Below are 19,369 nucleotides of genomic sequence, written 5' to 3' on the forward strand. Positions count from 1 at the left end.
GAGGCCTTTCTCTTTTTGGCTTCCTTCTCAGCAGCCCTGGTTTTCTTCACGTCTGATGCCGACGGAGTCATCTTCTTCGCCTTTGAAGCTTTTGGTGAAGGGGTTCTCTCGACAGATTCTTTAGCTGGTTTTGAGGAACCAGCTGGAACACAGTCATCAGCTTGCTTTGATGAAGCAGCTGGGTCAGGGGCAGTCTCATCAACTGCAGCAGATTCATTAGCTGGAGCTTCCATGATGATTTCTTCAATAGCCGGTACATCTGCACGGCTTTCTTGGTGGATTTCCTCAGCTTGAGGAGTTTCCTCGTTATGAGGAGATTCGTCTGCTGGTTCCTCAATCAAGGGCTGAGAAGTTGGTGCTGGAGGTGCAACCTTCTTGTTGTAGTCATCAACAGCTTTAGTGGCCAGCTTGACGAAATTGCTCTTGAGGCTCTTACGATCTGACAGCTTGGAGTACTTGTCAGTCAAATTCTTCAGCTCTGCCTGTGTTGATACCAGTGCATCAGGCGTCAAGCTGAGGATATTCTGCTTGAGGAATTTCTCCTTTTTAAGCTTTGCTGCCTTGGCCTGCTTGGTCTGCTGTTCTTTCCACTTGGCTTCATTTATGAAAGTGGCCACCATGTGGCTGATGCGAGGGGGAAGTTTCAAATCATCAAGCGCAGTGTTTGGGTCCTCATACCAGATGTTGATGTAGTCAAGGAGGACCTTGGGGTCCATGGCCAGAGGAATGGCACTGCCTGATGCTTGAGCTACTCTTTCCTGCTTGTTTCTGATGATGGCTTGCAGGGTTTGATCATCATATTCATCACTGCCCTCTGATGTAGACGGGACGGTGATGATTTTGCTGGGGCTCGGCAGAGTTGCTCTTTCAGCAGACACCTGAGTCTTCACAGGAGGTGGTGAAGACTTTGTCTCCGAGCTGGTTGCAACTCGGAGTGAGGAGCTGGAGCTGGCGGTCATAGGCTTCATGACTTGCTTCTGTATGGGTGTCTCTTGAGGCTTTGGTGATGGTGCTGAGGATTTTGGAGCTGAGGAGATAGGTGCTGAGGGTTTTGGTGCTGAAGGTTTTGGTGCTGAGGGTTTTGTAACTGATGCCTGAGCAGACTTATCTTGAGGCTTTGGAGCCCTTGGCTTTGACGGCACAGACTGCATTTGAGGAATTGCTGAACCAGAGGTCTCAGCGGCAGAGGAAGTAGCTGCAGCTAAGGCAGCAGCTGAGGATTCATTGAATTTCCTCACTGCAGCTTCTGCGTGCTTCTTGAGCTTAGCCAGATGCTTTTCCTTCTCATCTGGATAGTCATCAATGGTCTTGAGGCTTGAGGGATGTGCTACTTGATGAGCCTCAAGTGGGGCCCGTTTGCCAGGGGGCTTCAGAGCGAATTTCTTCGCATACTTGGCAGTCACAAACCTGTATTCTTTCCATTCCTTTGCCCATCGGCGTTCTATCTTCTGCAGCCGTATCTTTCTCTTGGCCATTGTCTCATTTTCATCAGGTGTGCAATAGTCCAAGTAAATATCCTCAGGGATATCCACAACTGTGTTTTGCTCAAGTTTCTTTCCTCCCTTCTATTTTCTGTCATCCTCCATTTTCTTCAGCTGAGGATTTTAATGATGAGATTGAACTCTTGAGGATTCTGATGAGACTTCAAGATTTTCTTCTAGAAATGCTGCAAATGAGTTAATGTGATGAGAACCGAGAGATTCATCAGCTGACATGTGTGTACCTGTGAACAGAGTATAGTTGCGAGGAATTTGGAGAGGTCATACGCGTTCTCAGATTTGAAGAAAATGAAAAAGTTTGACAGTTGAGGAATTTAACCAGTGGTTGAGGAATTTGCCTAAGCATACTGTTCTTGGGTTCCAGAGTTGTACAGATCCAAAAATTCGCACAATTGAGGAATCTCGTGGAAATCTATGATGCTTAGTATAGTTCATCAATGATGTGGTGATAGGCAGTGTTTGAGGAATCAAGTGCTTATCGATTCTTGAGGAAAAACAGATTTCACATAGAAGATGTAAAATTGTAGATCTAACTTGCGGTAAAAGTGGGATTTTATTTACCCTTGAAGGAGCACACGAAGAACACAGAGAAGTTGTGTAGAGAGGCTCTTCGGTCGCGTGTCCAATGCACCCTAACCCGGCGACAGAGGACGTCTACGGCGGCGGCGGACGAAGATGGTCCGACTCCGGCGTGCTTCCGGCGACGGAGAAGTCGAGGCAGTGAAGCTCTTCCTCACCGGCGACGGGACTACCAGCGATGGCGCTAGGGTTCGGTGGTGTTTGCTATAGCAGGAGAGCGATGGGGCGAAGAAGAGTTTGCCGAGGGGGATAGGGACATATTTATAGCCAGACAGTTACTATTGGCGCGAAGATTTCGGACGAAACAACCCCTGCCTCTACGTCTCCGCAGGAGACGTGTAGTTCCCGAACAAGGCAGTGGAGATAGTGGAGATCGTGGTTATCCGATCGTGGGAAGTGGGGTTCAGTTACTGTGCATTAAAGAAATAATTTTTGAAGATTTGAGGATTTTCGTTACGAAATCTTCAGCTGAGAAGGACGTAGTGAGGATTTTGAACAAAGTTTAAAGTAGAACGCATATGAAGAATTGAATAGACTGGATTAGTATAGCATAGAGGGAAAGTAGGGTCCGATCACATTCACTTAGCAGAAATATCAACTTGAAGAAATAGCTATAAGTGAATGCTATTGAGGACTTGAAATCAAAGTCTATCTAGTCAAATGAAAGTCATGAAGTGTTTTTGAAGATTTTGTGATAAATCATCACAATGAAGAACACTGTTTTGAAGAAAAACACATTTTGAGGAAATGGAACATTTGAAGAAAATCAACTTGAGGAATTTCACATTGGGCGGTGGCGTCACCCACCATATAAGAATGTTGATTACAGACGCCGCGTACAATTGTCGTAGGGCCCTGAGAATCAATTTCTTCGTTGATTTCTTCACATTTAGAGTGATATTCTTCATCAGTTGAAGAAAATCGATTCATCATGTGTTGCACATCTAAGTCATCAATTTTGCATAACTGTTAGGATGTGTGCATGTTTTTACAAAACAGTTGAAGATTCTAAGATATTTAGCTCACACTGCAACTTGCAAAACCTTTTCTCATCCAAGGGCTTAGTGAAGATATCTGCCAGTTGATCATCAGTCTTCACATAATCGATGAGGGTATTGCCCTTGAGGACATGGTCCCAAAGAAAATGATGACGAATCTGGATGTGCTTGGTCTTCGAGTGCTGTACTGGGTTGTATGCAATCTTGATTGCACTCTCATTGTCGCAGTAGAGAGGCACATTCTTCATGTTGATGCCGTAGTCCTTGAGCGTTTGCTTCATCCATAGTAATTGAGCACATCATGAACCAGCAGCAATGTACTCAGCTTCGGCAGTGGAGAGTGATACGCAGTTCTGCTTCTTTGAGGACCAGCAAACTAGTGATCTTCCGAGGAAATGGCATGTGCCAGAAGTTGACTTGCGATCCACACGGTCACCAGTATAGTCAGAATCAGAATACCCTACCACATGAAGATTTGAGCCCTTGGGATACCATAATCCTAGTGTTGGTGTGTGAGCTAAGTATCGAAGAATATGCTTCACAGCCTTATGGTGTGATTCCTTCGGTTTTGCTTGAAAACGTGCACACATGCAAACGCTAAGCATTATATCAGTCCTAGATGCACATAGATACAATAAAGAACCAATCATAGAATGATATACGTGTTGATCGAAATCTTTACCATTTTCATCAGTGCCGAGGTGGCCGTTGGTAGGCATTGGAGTCTTGGCACCTTTGCATTCATGCATGTCGAATTTCCTCAGAACATCCTTGAGGTATTTCTCCTGTGATATGAAGATTCCATTGCTTTGTTGACGAATTTGAAGACCTAAGAAGAATTTCAGCTCCCCCATCATGGACATCTGATATTCTTCACTTATCATGTAAGCAAATTCATCACTGTATCGTTTGTCAGTACAGCCAAATATGATGTCATCGACATATATTTGACACACAAATAGCTCATTATCATAGGATTTAGTGAAAAGAGTTGGATCGAGTGAACCAGGTTTGAAGCCTTTCTTCATGAGGAATTCCTTGAATGTATCATACCATCCCCGAGGGGCTTGCTTGAGACCATAAAGAGCCTTTTTGAGTCTGAAGACTTTGTCTGGATTCTTTGGATCCTCAAAACCTGGGGGCTGAGCAACATATACTTCTTCCTCAAGCTTACCATTGAGGAATGCGCTTTTCACATCCATTTGATATAAGATGATGTTATGATGATTAGCATAAGCAAGTAGTATTCGAATAGCTTCAATTCTAGCAACAGGTGCAAAAGTTTCATTGAAATCTATTCCTTCAACCTGGGTGTAGCCTTGGCCTACAAGTCGTGCCTTGTTCCTCACCACTTGACCGTCCTCATCTTGCTTGTTTCGGAAAATCCACTTGGTGCCGATGATGTTGTGCTTGCGAGGATCTGGTCGTTTGACGAGCTCCCATACGCCATTCAGCTTGAATTGAAGAAGTTCGTCTTGCATAGCTTGGATCCACTCCGGTTCCAGAAAAACCTCAGCAACTTTTGAGGGTTCTGTGATGATACAAAGGAAAAATGCCCACAAAAGTTAACTAAGTGTGAAGCTTTTGAGCGAGTGAGAGGACCTGGCGCGTTGATGTCGTTGAGGATTTTGTCAAGTTCTACTTCATTTGCAATCCTTGGATGAGCTGGTTGATGATTTCGTCTGGGCTGAGGAAGTGGTCCTGGTGCAATTTCCTCAGGAGCATCTTCTTGATTTTCATCAGTGATGGGGATCGTTTCTTCACCTATTTCCTGAGTGGGGACAATGTCTTCAGTAGGTTTGAGCTTAGTTGCTTCCTCAGGAGACATCTTATCTAGATCAGAAGGCAATTGCTCTCTTTGCGAGCCATTAGTTTCATCGAACCGCACATCTACAGTCTCAACAACTTTGTTGTGATAGTTGTTGAAGACTCTGTAAGTGTGCGAGTCCTTTCCATAACCGAGCATAAAACCTTCATGTGCCTTAGGTGCAAATTTTGAGCTATGGTGAGGATCTCTAATCCAGCATTTTGCACCGAAGACTTTGAAATAACTTACATTGGGTTTCTTGTCAGTGAGGAGTTCATATGAGGTTTTCTTGAGGAATTTGTGAAGATATACCATGTTGATGATATGGCATGCAGTGTTGATTGCTTCAGGCCAAAAGCGACGAGGAGTCTGATATTCTTCAAGCGTAGTTCTTGCCATTTCAACCAGAGTCATGTTCTTCCTTTCGACGACACCATTCTGCTGAGGAGTATAAGGAGCAGATAATTCGTGAGTAATACCAAGTTCATCAAGATAATCATCAAGACCAGTGTTTTTGAACTCGGTTCCATTATCACTCATGATATGTTTGATCTTGATGCCAAAGTTCGTCGAGGCCCTTGAAGAAAATCGTTTGAAGATTTCCTGCACTTCAGTTTTATACACTATGATATGCACCCAAGTATATCTGGAATAATCATCAACTATGACGAAGCCATATAAAGATGCTGCATTGGTTAGTGTGGCATAGTGAGTAGGTCCAAATAGATCCATATGAAGCAATTCGAATGGACGTGTAGTAGTCATGATAGTCTTCGAGGGATGCTAGGATCTGGTCATTTTCCCAGATTCACAAGCACCGCAGAGATGATTCTTGAGGAATTTGACTGATTTGATGCCGATGACATGCTTCTTCTTCGCGAGCGTGTGCAAATTCCTCATGCCTGCATGACCTAGTCTTCGGTGCCACAACCATCCTTCTGAGGTTTTTGCTAGTAAGCAAGTGGCTGGTTGAGGACCTGTAGAGAAATCAACAATGTACAAATCCCCTCTTCTTACACCTTCGAAGACTTTGGATCTGTCAGATTCCATGATGACTACACATCTATATCTACCAAAGATAACAATCATATCAAGATCACAAAGCATCGAGACAGACATGAGGTTAAAACCAAGGGATTCAACAAGCATCACTTTGTCCATATGCCTATCCTTGGAAATAGCCACTTTGCCAAGTCCCAATACCTTGCTTTTACCTTTGCCAGCATATGTGATTTGCTTCACAGGTGATGGAGTTAGTGGCATATTCATCAGTAAGCTTTTATCACCAGTCATGTGATGTGTGCAGCCACTATCAAGAACCCACTCAGTATTCTTGGGTTTGTCATCCTGCAGATGAATTAGTACAACTTACCATCTCATATGCTTCAGATTTGAAGAATATGATATTAATTTCATCAGATAAGAATTTCATCATAACAGAGATATAAGGACGTGTGAAATATTTCTATTTCATCAATCATTAGCTTGCGTCCTATCAAGCATTTCCTCAGGTCTCCAGCAAATTCCTCAGATGATGATTTTCATCTGGAGACCTGACCTGCAGAAGTGATTAGTTCGATTTCTTCACCACCCACATCTGAAGGAGTGGCAAAGCATTCATCATCCTGCGAGCACCATATGAGAAAGGTGGCATTGAAGCCAATGCACTTTTCTTAACAGTAGGGGTAGTTAAAGTACTCATATGAATATGCAGAGAACTGGTTTGAGGATTTATGAACATAATGATTTGAGGAGTAACGCTCATATTCATATTCCTTGTAGTTTCCCTGCATGTTAGACGCATTAGCACGGGTACGAGCATAGTTTTGACCAGTTGAGGATTTTAATCCTCTTGAAGAATTTGGTCCTCCTGAGGAATTTGATCTGGGGTTCAGATTCTTCAGTGGTGGTGTCATGAGGACATTCACCTGAAGGTTTTCAAGACAGCTTTTGGGAACCCAGATTTTCCTCAGGGGAGGACCATTCCTGCAGTTAGTTCCAACATATCGAGCAAATACTTCACCAGATTGATTTTTGAATAGTTTATAGTTGGAGTCAAATGACTCATCTGAGGAATAGGATAATTCACATGAAAATCCAGTTAGATTAGATGGATCGAAAGGAGGCCCAGTAGCATCAACCCATGAGGTTTTGGGATACTGCTCAGGTTTCCAATAAGATCCATCAACATTTAATTTCCTCTCAAAGGCAATTCCTTCTTTCCCCGGGTTCCTGTTCAAGATCTGCTTTTTGAGCACATCACAAAGGGTTTGATGTCCTTTGAGGCTTTTGTATATGCCTGTCACGTACAATTCCTTCAACCCTGCATTTTTATCAGTAACATTTGTGCTTTCCTTAAGTGAGGAAATAGACACAACAGGTGGAGTTGAAGAATTTGTAGCAATAGTAGCATTTGATGATTCTGGTGAGGAATTAGCAATTTCGCGTTCAATGCATTTAAGACATGGAGGAATGAATTCAACTTGACCAGCGCTGATCTGTTGAGCTAGTAATGAATCATTTTCCATACGAAGATCATCATGAGACATCCTCAGCTTCTTAAGATCAAGCTTCCGTTGAAGAAATTCATAGGAAAGCTTCTCATGATGAGTGAGGAGTGTATCATAACGATCCTGAAGATTATCAAATCCAGACTGAAGACTTTTCACATCTTTAGTAAGGATTTGGGTAAGGTTCATTTCATCATTCAACAGATCATCACTTTTATCTAGCAGTTTCTGAAGCTTTTCCAGGGCAGTTTGTTGTTTGGTGGCAATGATAGCAAGTTTACTGTAACTGGGTTTCTTGTAATCATCAGGTTCACAGTCACTTGAATCAGAGGAGGAGGCATTATTTGGTACCTTTGAACCTTTTGCCGTGAAGCAATAGGTTGGAGCGAAGTCATCAGCATAGTCATCAGTGTGGATGGTGCAATCATTTTCTTCAAGATTGAAGATTGACTTGCTGACGAAAGTGGTTGCCAGTGCAAGACTAGCCTGTCCGGATTCTGAGTCTTCATCAGAACCCTCTTCTTCATCACCTTCCTCTGATTCTGCCTCTGAGTCCATTTCCTTGCCAACAAGTGCCCGAGCCTTTCTGAAACTAGTCTTCTTGTGCGATGAGGGCTTTGAAGATGAGGATTTTGAAGATTTCTTCTTCTTCTTCGAGTCATCAGAACTGTCATCCTTGTATTTTTTCTTCTTTGATTCCTTTCCCCAACGGGGACAATCAGTAATGTAATGACCTGATTTCTTGCACTTGTGGCAGGTTCGTTTCTTGTAGTCATCAGATGAAGATTCTAATTTCCTCATGTCTCTTCTTGAAGATTTACCAAACTGGCCACGTCGTGTAAATCTCTGGAATTTCCTCACGAGCATTGCAAGCTCCTGTCCAAATTCTTCAGGGTCACCAATGCTGTCATCTGTGTCTTCTTCTTCAGATGAGGAAATTGCTCTAGCCTTTAGTGCACGTGGTCTGGAATAGCTTGGTCCATATAGATCTTTCTTTTCTTCTAGCTAGAATTCATGAGTATTTAGCCTTTCGAGTATATCAGCTGGATCAAGCATCTTGTAGTCTGGTCTTTCTTGAATCATCAGAACTAAAGTATCAAATGAAGAATCCAAAGATCTCAGCAGTTTCTTCACAACTTCATGATCAGTGATGTCTCGAGCTCCTAGTGCTTGCAGTTCATTTGATATGTCAGTGAGGCGATCAAAGGTGTCTTGGCAGCTTTCATTGTCATGTCTCTTGAAACGATTGAAGAGATTGCGAAGAATATCAACACGAGAGTCACGCTGGGTTGATACTCCTTCATTTACCTTGCACAGTCTCTCCCAGATGAGTGTTGCACAGCTCAAAGCACTTACTCTTCCAAACTGGCCTAGGCTCAGATGGCCACAGATGATATTCTTCGCTTGAGAATTGAGTTGCTTGAATTTCTTCACATGAGCAGCAGAGACACTAGCAGAGATGATGGGGACGCCATGTTCCACAATATGCGAGAGATCATTATTAATAGCTTGTAGATGCATTTGCATTTTGTTCTTCCAGAAGGGAAAGTTCTTTCCTTCGAAGGTAGGACATGCTGCAGTCACCTTAAACATGCCTGTAGTCAACATAACTAAAACTCCAGGTGGTTAAACCAAAATCACACAGAACAAGGGAGTACCTTGCTCTGATACCAATTGAAAGTGCGTTATATCGACTAGAGGGGGGTGAATAGGATATTTTTAGAATTTCATCACTGAGGAAATTCCTTTTGAGGAAATTCCTCACTGATGACTAACTCACAGCGGAAACAGTAAAGGATCAGAAGTGCAAAGTCTCACAACAACAGTTTTTCAGAGTGAGGAATGTGAAAACAAATTGCACAATGAGCAGGCACGCAGAATACAGATGAGGATTAACTGACGTGAGGAATTTGGGGTTGAGGAAATTCAGAGAAAGTCTTCAGCAAATTCTTCAAACTGTAGCAGTGAAAGTCATCAACACATAATACGAGGAAAGTAGGGAGTTGAGGAATTAGAACCCGTTTCTCAGTGAAGACAGTCGTTGATGACCCAGTTCCAACTGCTGTGACAGTCGTACATCTGGTTTGGAGCGGCTTGGTATTGAAACCAAAGGACACACAGTCCCGGGACACACAGTCCCTACCGTGTTCTCCTTGGGCTAAGAACACACAGTCCTCGCCCAACACTCGTGGTAAGTCTTCAGGGCAGACTTCCAAACCCTCACAAACTTGGTCACCCGGCGATCCACAATTGACTGCTGGAAAGCTCTAGACCATGACGCCTAACCGTCTGGAGGATGCATAGTCCTCAAAGGTAAAAGGCTTCAGTCCCACACAGGAACAACTTCTTCAGTGATGCTCAATCACTAGGTTTGGCTTGTGGTTTTGGTGTATGGGGTATTTCCTCACTGATGAATTACTCTCGAAGACTCTGAGGAATTGGGTTGCTGTTATGACAAGTGTCAGTTTCTAACGGAGCAGCCAACCAGCTAATGGTTGTGGGGGTGGCTATTTATAGCCTGGGAGCATCCCGACATGATTTGACACTAATGCCCTTAAATAATATGACCGTTGGAGTGGATAAGACCAATGACTTGACGTGGCTATCGAAACGGTCGGAACCCTCAACTGTGAGAGTCCTCATGTCACTCGTATTCCTCACTTAAGGCTTTTGATAGGATTAGGCTTGGCTTGAGCATCATGAGGAAATTCATTCCAAAGTGTAACTTCGACCCCCTTTAACAGTACGGTGTTCCTATTACTCAAATGCGAAGAAAATAAAACAGAAAGAGTAAATGTTCATGCTTCAAATTCTTCAGAGTGATTTTCTTCAGGACACACCGGATTCCTCAATTTCAGTATCTTCATGAGGAATATCGATTTCATCGCAGATTCCTCGCGATTCATTTCTTCAGCTTCAGGCCAATTTCTTCAACCGAAGATATATATTTTTAGGGGTCGATATTCTTCAAATATCTCAAACTCCTCAATGACTTATAGATCCTGTGTACACTTATAAACACATTAAATACTTAACCTATAAGTCTTCAAACCACCAAAATCACTAAGGGGCACTAGATGCACTTACAAGTATGTTAAATCCCCACCAACAACCACTGAAAGTTTGGCGCCACCAATATTGGTATGCAGCTCCGCCAGGAAGGTCTGCGATCATCGGTGATCTGTCGGGCCATAAACGATGATCACCTCCCACTTGAAGTTAGAAGCACGCTCCCAAACTTCCATGCTCACATAGAATCCATCCATATCCATGGTGCCAACTTCAAAGCCGGTATCCTTCACGCCTACAAGGATACCACTAGAGTGACGGGTAACTTCACTAGATGGCAGTGAGTGTGATGCAAAGAGGTGCCTACTAAGGCCCTCCAGTTCAGGAAGGGAGAATTCACCACGCATAGTCTCCTCAATCGCGACAACGTTGATATTCTCATCTCAGATGTAATTAACTAAATGCCTGCGTCGGCCATCATGGCCGAACCATCGCAGGTTCCAGAAAAGGGCCCGCATACTACTCGTCAAGGGGGTCCGAACTGGACCCCATAGCAGTCGAAGCGCTAAGCACTCGACGCAGCCGAGCCATACGGGTCCTGGTTCGGCCCCAGACCTCCTTCGGGTTGTGTCAGCCTGGATTAAGTGCTACAGTGATGGCCAAGATTAAGCTAATTCTTTTGCTAATCTAATTATGATCACTGTTGGAATCTAGCCCTAATTCAAATTCCTTTGCAATTCAAATTCATTTCAAAAGTAGATTTAAAAGTTTTGCAAACCAAGAATTAAAAATCATGAATGGGTTGCAGATATTTTATAAGGTTTTATAAAATTGCAACGCACATCGTATAAAGTGTCTTGGTGTCTCAAAATGAAAATAAGAGAGGTCAAATCTTTTAATCAAACGCCCTTTGGAATTTTTGCAGATTTCAATTATTTTCAAAGGGTCCTCAACCTTTTTGTGGCAACATCGTAAATTGCATTGAGACTAATGGGCCTTGAGCCATATTTTTGCAAAACTGCTAAGGTACTAAAAAATTATAAAACAGAAAAAAATAAAATAAAAATAAAAATAAGAGGAAATAAAACTCTACCCCCCATTGGGTCGGCCCCAACTGGGCTAATCGGCCCACCTAAATCAGCCCAACCGGTCCACTAACCCGGGGGGTATAACCCCCCCCCCCCACTAACCAAACCTAACCCGCCATCGAGCCCACTCCCTCTCTCTCCCAAGCCCATCCCCTCGCGGCTGGCTCCCCTTCTCTCCCGTTCCACCCGATCTGGTGCCCCGCCGGCCCGACTCCCCTTCGGTCGCCCTCGTCGATGCCCACCACCACGTCCTCCTCACGCCTCCCCACCGTTGTCCTCCCCACCTCTCCCTCGACGGCTCCGTCGAGCCTTGCCGACCCGCAGCCCTGCAGCCGCTGGTGAGGCCCCGACCACTGCGCCTTTCCTTGCTTCGGCGACCTCCCCTCCCTGGCTACCCCTCCGGTGAGCCTCGGCCGGTGCTCCGTCTCGACGCCGCTGTGCTCCCCCGGCGCCTCCCCTTGTCGCGCGCTTTCCCATGCTCCCACACCCTGTTCCCACGCCCGTGAACCCTCACGCATGTGCCTGGCCATGCCCCTGCACCTCTGGCCACCATGTCGCGCCGCCATGTGCCTACTGCTACTGCTCGTACCTGGTGCCGCCGTTGCCATTTGCTATTAAACGCCACTGCTGCTCCCACGCCTCCCGCCTGTGCGTAAGCCACCACGCCTGGCTCCAGCCGCCGCTGAGCGCCGCCACCGCCGCCGTTAGCCAACACCATCGGCGGCTGTCGCCACTCCGACCGTCTCGCCGTGGCCTCGCCCACCTTTCCCTTTTGGCCTCGGCCCCCGGCAAGCCCATGCCCTCGCCGACCCCGATGTGGTTAGTGGGGATTAACCCCCCACTAACCTCCCCTCCATGACCCACTAACACATGGTGCCCATGCCCCCCAAAAGGGAAAATAATATATATATATATATATATATATTTGAAAAACATGATATAATAATTAGTATTAAATATTTAAATTAATTAATTAGTTAACCAATTAATTATTTAATTAATATTTAATTATCTTGCTAAATTAACTCTTGTTTCATGTGTCTAATTAATTAGGTTAACTAACCTAATTTATTTAATTAATTATGTTAGCAAATTAACATTGTATGACAGATGGGTCCCACTCGTCAATTTGAAGAGTCAACATGATTGTTGACTGGTGATGTGAGCATGACATCTTTTTAATTTATTATTAACAATAAAACTTTAAAAATTAATATAAAATAATCCGTAATCTAGATGAAGATAATATATATATATATGAAAATTGATCACGAAATGAGACGAACCCGGATACGGTGTCCGTTCGTGTGTTACACGTCCCTAACATAGCGAACATAGAACTTTTCCATCGTTTTTGCATGTGTGGTAGTAGCTAGAGATCCAGGAAATATCGTTAGATATTTTCTCGATCTGTCTATAACGACCAATACTGCGCTAGTGCATGCCTAGCCCTGCATATTGCCATGCCATGCATCGTGTTGCATTTGTGCTTTATATTTATTGTTTCTTCGCCCTCTTCTCTCCGGTAGACCCCGAGACTGACGCTGTTGCCGGTTACTACTACCCTCCTAACGACCAACACTTTGCCGCAGAGCAACAAGGCAATCAAACCCCCCTTGATCATTCCTATATTGCACATTCTTTCCCCCCTCATGCTTGTAGATAGCTCCTATTCTGATGCATAGCCTGTTTTTGATGAACTACTACTTTACTCTATCGCACTTAAACTGTTTAGTATAGGTCGAGCACTAATCCCCTTTGACCCCCCTTAGTCCAGTTGCCCCTTCTTTTTCATCAAGTCTCGGTCATCTGATCGACAAGCCAAGACCCGTCACATCACTCACACCCCCTTAGTTGTATGACTCTGCCAAGCTACTATCGAGTACCGAGGGTGACACCTTGTTACATACCTCGATATTAGCGTTGTAGTGTAGTTGACCGGCGGTGGTTCTTAGAGGGTGATTCCTCCTTCACCACCTCCGATAATGACTCTGTAGTACAATCCATCAAGCGTGGTCCATCGAGGGTGATTCCTCCCTGGCCACCTTGACGATTACATCATGCGGAATCCATCGAGGGTGATACCTCGGATCCCTGTGATGTTACAACCACACAATTACTTGACCTTGCTACTGGGAACATGAAAGGTGTGTTGCGGCTGGATTCCCGTGTGAATGTGACGAGGCATGGCCGGGTATTTTGGGTCCTTGCCACACATCCTTGAGACGAGGCGATGGAACCACATATCGTGTATTGCTGATTGTCGCCTCAGTGTTAATGAAAATGCTAATGTGATTTGGGTATTTGATCTGAGTTGGTCGGGAGACCCTTTCACACTAATCTTCATGTTGGAGAAGTTATGGGTACTCTACATCGTGGTATTAGCCGAAGCTCTTCAGACGTCAGCAATGGAGCGGCGCGCGCCGGAGTGGCCTCCATAACCATCGTAATTGTATAAGAGGTGCCAGGACTGACCTCGGCGGCCCTTGCATCATGGAGGAGCCCAAAGGGTGATGGGCCTATCCCCTACACGCTTAGGATTAAGACCAGCGGGCTGGCCTCTCTGTTGAGCCTAGGTAGGGCTGCGACATGTTGATGTTCCGAGGCCGGCCATGACCCTGTTGGGGAACATTGCATTGGAAACCCTACGTGCAAACAGATCTATTCATGGTGATGACCATCTACGAGTGAAGAGATTGGATCTACATACCTTTGTAGATCGCTAAGCGGAACCATTCAAAAACGCGGTTGATGTAGTGGTACGTCTTCATGATCTATTCATGAACCGCCCCGCGATCTACCGATTAAGTGCCGAACGGACGGCACCTCCATGTTCAACACACGTACAGCTTGGTGACGCCTTCACCTCCTTGATCCAGGGAGCGATGGTGAAGTAGCAGCCCGAGTCCTCCAACAACACGACGACATGGTAAGGTGTTGGTGGTTACAGCCCGGCAGGGCTTTGACGAGGGGTTATGGAGGAGATAAACTACGAGGGAGAAGAGGGGCAGCGCCGCGGCAAGATTGTCGTGTGGCTTCCTCCTCTCTACCTCTCTATTTACAGGAGGAAAGGAGAGGGGAGGGTGCCCTAGGGTTACCCCCTCGGGGTCGGTAGCCAAGGGACGAGGGAGGCGACGGCTAGGGTTAGGGTGGCCCCAAGGAGGCCCACCCCCCCTTTGGACAAAGTGGTTGGGGAGAGCGGTCGCGCCCAACCCCCTGGCAGGCTGCGGTACCCCCTCTCCTTGGCCCATGAGCCCCCCCAACAATTGGCGGGGCCTCCCTAAACCCCTTTCGGTACTCCATGAATCCCACGGTACACCTCGGAACACTTTTGGACTCCGATGACCTTCATCCTATATATCTATCTTCAGCTCCGGACTATTTTGGAGTTCCTTGTCACATCCGGGATCTCGTCCAGGACTCCGAAAAGCTTTTGTCACCAACACTATGACTCAATTATGCTTCTATCGTCACCAAACCTTAAGTATGTAGACCCTCTGCATTCTAGAATTATGCGGACATGATCAAGACACTCTCCGGTCAATAACCAATAGTGGACTTGGATGCCCATATTGGTTCCTACATATTCTACAAAGATATTTCATCAGTTGAACCTCTATGTCAAGGATTCAATCAATCCCATATGATGTTCCCTTTGTCCTTCGGTATGTTACTTGCCCGAGATTCGGTCGTCGGTATCTCCATACCTAGCTCAATGTCGTAACCGGCAAGTCCCTTTACTCGTTCCGTAATACAAGATCACGTGACTAACTCCTTAGTCACATTGCTTGCAAGCTTATTGTGATGTTGCATTACCGAGTGGGCCCGGAGATACCTCTCTGTCACATGGAGTGACAAATCTCAGTCTCGATCCATGCCAACCCAACAGACACACTCAGAGATACCTGTTGAGCACCTTCATAGTCACCCAGCTAAGTTGTGATGTTCGATACACACAAGGCATTCCTCCAGTGTCTCGGAGTTGCATGATCTCATAGTCATAGGAACAAATACTTTGACATGAAGAAAACAGTAGCAGTAAACTAACACGATCATATGCTACGTTTATAGTTTGGGTCTTGTCCATCACATCATTCTCCTAATGATGTGATCTCATTATCAAATGACAACTCATATATATGGTCTGGAAACCTTGACCATCTTTGATCAACGAGCTAGTCCATGTTGGAATTATGCCCTAGAGGCAATAATAAATATAGTTATTATTATAATTCCTGTATCAAGATAATCGTTTATTATCCATGCTATAATTGTATTGAATGAAGACTCATTTACATGTGTGGATACATAGACAAAACACCGTCCCTAGCAAGCCTCTAGTTGGCTAGCCAGTTGATCAAAGATAGTCAGTGTCTTCTGATTATGAACAAGGTGTTGTTGCTTGATAACTGGATCGCGTCATTAGGAGAATCACGTGATGGACTAGACCCAAACTAATAGACGTAGCATGTTGATCGTGTCATTTTGTTGCTACTATTTTCTGCGTGTCAAGTATTTATTCCTATGACCATGAGATCATATAACTCACTGACACCAGAGGAATGCTTTGTGTGTATCAAACGTCGCAACGTAACTGGGTGACTATAAAGATGCTCTACAGGTATCTTCGAAGGTGTTAGTTGAGTTAGTATGGATCAAGACTGGGATTTGTCACTCCGTGTGACGGAGAGGTATCTCGGGGCCCACTCGGTAATACAACATCACACACAAGCCTTGCAAGCAATGTGACTTAGTGTAAGTTGCGGGATCTTGTATTACGGAACGAGTAAAGAGACTTGCCGGTAAACGAGATTGAAATAGGTATGCGGATACTGACGATCGAATCTCGGGCAAGTAACATACCGAAGAACAAAGGGAATGACATACGGGATTATATGAATCCTTGGCACTGAGGTTCAAACGATAAGATCTTCGTAGAATATGTAGGATCCAATATGGGCATCCAGGTCCCTCTACTGGATATTGACCGAGGAGTCTCTCGGGTCATGTCTACATAGTTCTCGAACCCGCAGGGTCTGCACACTTAAGGTTCGACGTTGTTTTATACGTATTTGAGTTATATGGTTGGTTAACGAATGTTGTTCGGAGTCCCGGATGAGATCACGGACGTCACGAGGGTTTCCGGAATAGTCCGGAAACGAAGATTGATATATAGGATGACCTCATTTGATTACCGGAAGGTTTTCGGAGTTATCGGGAATGTACCGGGAATGACGAATGGGTTCCGGGAGTTCACCGAGGGGGGGCAACCCACCCCGGGGAAGCCCATAGGCCATAAGGGTGGCGCACCAGCCCTTAGTGGGCTGGTGGGACAGCCCAAAAGGGCCCTATGCGCCATACAAAGAAAAATCAAAGAGAAAAAAAGGGAGGTGGGAAGGAAGGGAAGGACTCCCACCCACCAAACCAAGTCCAACCCGGTTTGGGGGGGAGCCTTCCCCCCTTGGACTCGGCCGACCCCCTTGGGGATCCTTGAGCCCCAAGGCAAGGTCCCCTCCCTCCCACCTATATATACGGAGGTATTGGGGCTGATTTGAGACGACTTTTCCACGGCAGCCCGACCACATACCTCCACTGTTTTTCCTCTAGATCGCGTTTCTGCGGAGCTCGGTCGGAGCCCTGCTGAGACAAGGTCATCACAAACCTCCGGAGCACCGTCACGCTGCCGGAGAACTCTTCTACCTCTCTGTCTCTCTTGCTGGATCAAGAAGGCCGAGATCATCGTCGAGCTGTACGTGTGCTGAACGCGGAGGTGCCGTCCGTTCGGTACTAGATCGTGGGACTGATCGCGGGATTGTTCGCGGGGCGGATCGAGGGACGTGAGGACGTTCCACTACATCAACCGCGTTCACTAACGCTTCTGCTGTACGATCAAGGGTACGTAGATCACTCATCCCCTCTCGTAGATGGACATCACCATGATAGGTCTTCGTGCGCGTAGGAAAATTTTTGTTTCCCATGCGACGTTCCCCAACAGTGGCATCATGAGCTAGGTTCATGCGTAGATGTCTTCTCGAGTAGAACACAAAAGTTTTTGTGGGCGGTGATGTGCGTTTTGCTGCCCTCCTTAGTCTTTTCTTGATTCCGCGGTATTGTTGGATTGAAGCGGCTTGGACCGACATTACTCGTACGCTTACGAGAGACTGGTTTCATCGTTACGAGTAACTCCGTTGCTCAAAGATGACTGGCAAGTGTCGGTTTCTCCAACTTTGGTTGAATCGGATTTGACCGAGGAGGTCCTTGGATGAGGTTAAATAGCAACTCATATATCTCCGTTGTGGTGTTTGCGTAAGTAAGATGTGATCCTACTAGATACCCTTGGTCACCACGTAAAACATGCAACAACAAAATTAGAGGACGTCTAACTTGTTTTTGCAGGGTATGCTTGTGATGTGATATGGCCAACGATGTGATGTTATATATTGGATGTATGAGATGATCATGTTGTAATAGAAATATCGACTTGCACGTCGATGGTACGGCAACCGGCAGGAGCCATAGGGTTGTCTTTAAACTAACGTTTGTGCTTGCAGATGCGTTTACTATTTTGCTAGGATGTAGCTTTAGTAGTAATAGCATGAGTAGCACGACAACCCCTCTGGCAACACGTTGATCGAGATCATGGCGTGGCGCCGGTGACAAGAAGATCGTGCCGGTGCTTTGGTGATGAAGATCAAGAAGCACGTCATGATGGCCATATCATGTCACTTATGAATTGCATGTGATGTTAATCCTTTTATGCACCTTATTTTGCTTAGAACGATGGTAGCATTATGAGGTGATCTCTCACTAAAATTTCAAGACGAAATTGTGTTCTCCCCGACTGTGCACCGTTGCTACAGTTCGTCGTTTCGAGACACCACGTGATGATCGGGTGTGATAGACTCAACGTTCACATACAACGGGTGCAAAACAGTTGCGCACGCGGAACAGTCGGGTTAAGCTTGACGAGCCTAGCATGTGCAGACATGGCCTCGGAACACATGAGACCGAAAGGTCGATCATGAATCATATAGATGATATGATTAGCATAGGGATGCTTACCACTGAAACTATACTCAACTCACGTGATGATCGGACTTGAGCTAGTGTAAGTGGATCATGAACCACTCAAATGACTAGAGAGATGTACTTTTTGAGTGGGAGTTTAGCAAATAATTTGATTAAGTTAAACTCTAATTATCTTGAACATAGTCTAAGTCCACTTTGAATATATTTGTGTTGTAGATCATGGCTCACGCGACCGTCACCCTGAATTTTAATACGTTCCTAGAGAAAGCTAAGTTGAAAGATGATGGAAGCAACTTTGTAGACTGGGCTCGTAATCTTAAGCTAATCTTACAAGCTGGGAAGAAGGATTATGTCCTTAATGCTGCGTTAGGAGATGAACCACCCGCTACGGCTGATCAGGATGTTAAGAACGCTTGGTTAGCACGTAAGGAGGACTACTCAATAGTTCAATGTGCAGTTTGTATGGCTTAGAACCGGGACTTCAATGTTGCTTTGAGCGTCATGGAGCATTTGAGATGTTCCAGGAGTTGAAGTTTATCTTTCAGAAGAACGCCCAGATCGAGAGGTATGAGACCTCCGATAAATTATATGCTTGCAAGATGGAGGAAAACTCATCTGTCAGTGAACATGTGCTCAAAATGTCTGGGTACTCAAACCGTCTAGCTGAGCTAGGGATTGAACTCCCGCAAGAAGCTATCACTGACAGAATCCTTCAATCACTGCCGCCAAGCTATAAAGGCTTTGTATTGAACTACAACATGCAAGGGATGAACAAGTCTCCCGGCGAGTTGTTTGCGATGCTGAAAGTCGCAGAGTCTGAACTCCGTAAAGAGCATCAAGTGTTGATGGT

This window comes from Hordeum vulgare, chromosome 3H (genome assembly GCF_904849725.1).
Source record: "Hordeum vulgare subsp. vulgare chromosome 3H, MorexV3_pseudomolecules_assembly, whole genome shotgun sequence".
In the NCBI taxonomy this organism is placed as follows: Eukaryota; Viridiplantae; Streptophyta; class Magnoliopsida; order Poales; family Poaceae; genus Hordeum; species Hordeum vulgare.